Below are 4,698 nucleotides of genomic sequence, written 5' to 3' on the forward strand. Positions count from 1 at the left end.
TATGGATGGATGCATATTATTGGACTTGTTTTGGACTGATGAGAAGAAACAGCCGTCTATGCCGTTCTAAAGCTTGGGAGTGCCAGGATAATTTTTAATATAACTCAGACTGCATTAGTATGTAGTCATATAGTCATATACACCTAGGATGCATGGAGGATGAGTAAATAATATGCTACAGTAGTGTTGGGTCCTATCATCAGCCTGCGAGATCGCTAATACATGATGTTTCATTGCCCAAAACCAGCTCCAGCATAAGGCTAAAAGCAGCCTAACATTATCAAAGAACATCATCACTGACTAGCCTAGCCTAATCTAGTGCAAGTTTATGCATTTTAAAAAACACTCGCGTTATAGGTGAAGCTATCTACACTGTATGATGAATAAATCTCTCACCACACACTGCACACGTCTGCGGCGCGTTATGGCTCCGACACGGAAACCGGAGTAGAGATCGCAGCTTCGGCATGTGTTTCTACCCCCTGTACTGCTCATATCTGTGGTGAGTTACTGCTCTGAAGCGGCCACTCTAGTCAATGCTTGTGTTTATCGTTGAAGCGGTTCTCTGCACTGCATTGCTAAAGTTAGGCAAATCACCCACCCCTCAACAAGAAAAAGAATAATAGCAGCCCTTTAATTTATTCAACAAAGGGTAAAAAGTGCTAACTTTTCCAGAAAGTTTGTTTTTGAAAAGCGGTTTCGAACACCTGGAATGGAATATAGCATATTTGTTGGTTAGGAGAACATAAATATGATTACACATACATAATTTAAAACATTTGCTGCATTGATTTGAAGTCCCTGGGTAGAGAGCTTTCACTAACCTATCTGTCTCGACAACTCTTCCTGTCCTCTTGCAGACAAACTTGGTCCAGTTGTCCTGTTTCCCTCTTTTTGGTTCCAGTGAAGCACCTGAAAAGCAGTCTGAGATTAGAGGTTGGATAGAAATGTAGTATGTACTGTATATGAACTGCACATGATGAATGTGTGTGTGAGTGTTTCAGAGAGAGAGAGAGATACCACAAATCCTTGCCTTTAAATGTAATTGGTACAGGCTTCCTTTGTATGTTAAAGCAAGCCCCAAAGGTTGGTTGGATGTCCTTACATATGAGATCAAGACCCAGGGTGGGCAGCTCTGGCCCTTGAGGTCAGCTATCATGCAAAGCTGAAAGTTTTAAAGATTACTTGAAAACTACAGGCAGGTGTGTTTGATTAGGGATGAAGCTAAACTCTTGATGACAGCTGACCTCGAGGGCCAGAGTGGCCCACACTGCTTAAGGCTGAGCATCCAGCGTCCAACAGTCACATGCTCTGTTTAGCCTGAAATTTAAAACTACAGTTGCATCTTGATTTGTGTAGGGTGAATTCAGGTAAAGTGGGTCACCTTTTGTAAAATGTGTACTTCAGATACCTAGATGTATTTTCCTTTTCTTTATTACTTTTGTTAACTTGAATATCCAGCTATATTGAATACAGTTCATATAAAGTGATTTTTGCAAGATAAATACCAATAAACATTTTGAGGTCATGTACTCCAGCCAAATTTCGGTAACACTTTAAAATATGGTGGCACTAATATGCATTAATTCATGCTTAACTAATACACAGATGTATAACTCATGAAGAACTAAACCGTTTATTAATGATTACTGCATCAGCAACAAATGAACATTCTATATGATTCATAGTTATGTTCAGTAGTTGCTCATGTAGTAACCATAAAAAAGGGTTTAGTTCTTCATGAATTATACACTGACCAAAATTATAAATGCAACACATTTGTTTTTGCTCCCATTTTTCATGAGCTGAACTCAAAGATCTAAGACTTTTTCTATGTACACAAAAGGCCTATTTCAAATATTGTTCACAAATCTGTCTAAACACTTCTCCTTTGCTGAGATAATCCATCCACCTCACAGGTGTGGCATATCAAGATGCTGATTAGACAGCATGATTATTGTACAGGTGTGCCTAAGGCTGGCCACAATAAAAGGCCACTCTAAAATGTGCAGTTTTATCACACAGCACAATGCCACAGATGTCACAAGTTTTGAGGGAGCGTGCAATTCAGCCCAATATATGGAGAAAAATCCTGAAATGTTTTCCCTCAAAAAAAATAATTTCTTTACAGCTGAAGAAAGAAAGACATGAACATCTTTATCTAACACATTCAGCCAAAGTGGGACAGCAATATTTAATCACCTTACAAAAAAAACAAAAAATTGTTTTTTAAATGTATTCTTTGCATTTTACACCCTGTTGATGGTAATATAAAATATAGAAACAGGAACTGTCACAATAATGTTAGTTTACATTTATTGAGCAACCTTTGAATTTACAAAAAAAATTTTATGTGAAAGGATTTTCTACCCTTCACCGTAACACAGTCCTCCTTAAAGGAGTCATCGGATGCTAAATTCACTTTTACATGTTGTTTGAACATTAATGTGTGTTGGCAGTGTATGTACAAATCTACACTATAATGATAAAAAATCCATGCAGTGGTTTTTAATTAATCTGTAAAAATAATATTCCCTTTTGCGTCACACCGACAGAGGCCGCTCCCACGATAGTTGATTGACATTAGCGTTTTACTTCAGATCAGTTGTAATAGTCCAACCTCCATGTTTTGATGCCGGAGCAGGGATGTAAATTAGACAAGAATTAAGCGATTGAGGTGTTGTGTTGCTGGATGTAATAATGAACATAATGGTCGTCATTTACTCCCGACATCTGAGCCGCTGAAGACGCAGTAGATTACGTTTGTTTGTGAAGGGAATGCACCTCCCGATCTGTATATGAAGAGTTCAGATGCAAAACCAGCTAAATCCATCTGACGTCTTTCTTTAAAAAATGCATTTTTATCTGGCTCAGATGTATAAGTTTCTATGTAAGTACCGGTACTTCTGATTGGGCTGAGGCTGGTATTTTAGCGAGTTTGAAGAAAAAGTATTTGATGGACGTATAATATGTGTCAAGAGCATTCACTCAGCATCATTATCTCATTTTTGACTGAGATGGCTTTTACTGGTTTTGCATCTGAACTCTTCATATATCTGTCTATGTTCGCGCGAATCATTCGTGATCCAACTTCACTTACAGCAGAAATTAGTATAAGGGTTTTTTTTTTGCTTTTTTGTTTTTTTAATGAATCTTTGTAATCGCCTTTCCTAATAATGTGCTAGTTAGCAAGTTTAGCGGCTAAACCCAGCTAAATGCGGCTAAAGTAAATAGGCTCGTCACTCCACAGAGAGAAGAGAGGGGCGGGGTGAGCAGAGCTCATTTGCATTTAAAGCAGCCTTGACCAGAATGGGATGATTTTTGCAGAGCTGATTTTGGCAAGGTAAAAAGGGTGTTGTTTTACAAAACCATTGAGAATTTTTAATCAAAGTATATTATGGACTTTTCATTAAGACCCTGAAGAATCATATCAACTTGTGGAAAATGGGCATCTGATGACCCCTTTAAAGGTGTGGCCACACCCACCAGTGTCATATTGCATCAACCAAAACTATTTTATCATTTTGAGAAATGGTGTCTCTTTAATTAAAAACCACTGTTATGCTCTGAAAGTGTAAACCGTTTGAGCACAGTACAATCAAGCTTAAACGGCCCACTTTACCTGAATTCCTACCTGAATTCCTATACCTAAATCTCTCAGTCATGCTTTGCTGAAATACTTGAAAAGCTTATCTGAATTGCAATATACAATATACCAATTCACTAAATATATACCTATTTAAGCTCCTCTCAACATCAGCCACTGTGGCAGACAACTGTAGGTCATAGACAATAGAACTGTAACTGAAGATTTGAACTGTAGATGAAAAATCAATGTCTTATAAATGAAGAAAAATGAAAACAAACTTACATCTACATGAAGGAAGAAGTGTGACAACATGAGGAGCCACCTCAGCATTGGATGTCTGTGCTGGTCATTCAAGGATTTGATTTGATTCAACTTGCCCTACTAAAGTTATCCTGATATATCAGAACATATACAGTGCTGAAGAGATGATATTAAAATCCAGAAGACTAATTCACTATGGGTTCTGTGTGGTTTGTTAATGGGGTTTTTCAATTTCTGAGTAAAATATGGAAAAGGCAACTTTTGAGCATGTTTTTAGGCAAAAAAAGAATATTTTTTTAGTAAATAACTACATTTGGGATGTGATAGTGTGCAGTTTGTGCTGAAAAACAAAACATTACCCCATTATAAAAACCCAAAAGAAAATCTTAAGGCAAACCTCATTAAACTTGATCTTATCATTATGGCAGCAGCATGATATCAACTGTGATTAGGAGAAGATTTCTAATCTGAAATGGATTCAGTGGATCAATCTCAATGGCCCTAGAACATTCAGGAAATGGAACATTCTAGAAATTCAACAAGCCTCATATTCAAATTGCTTATAGACACTTCCTAAAGATGATAAATTAATTTACATGTTCTCAGATTAAATTATCTGAAGGATCTTCTCTCAACTGTTTGATTTTATTATATCAGTCACAAAGTTTGTTCAAATAGCTGTAGTTTCTGATGCCCAGGTCTGTTTAAAGTTTCAGCTCAGAAATACGAAATACAGACAACCACCATCAACTGGCACAAAATTATGAACAACAAATGCACACTACAAAGAATGATACTGTTTATATTTTTTATATGTGATAATGCAATCAAATTTACAATAAAAGATC

The sequence above is a fragment of the Labeo rohita genome, unplaced genomic scaffold (assembly GCF_022985175.1).
Source record: "Labeo rohita strain BAU-BD-2019 unplaced genomic scaffold, IGBB_LRoh.1.0 scaffold_253, whole genome shotgun sequence".
Taxonomy (NCBI): domain Eukaryota; kingdom Metazoa; phylum Chordata; class Actinopteri; order Cypriniformes; family Cyprinidae; genus Labeo; species Labeo rohita.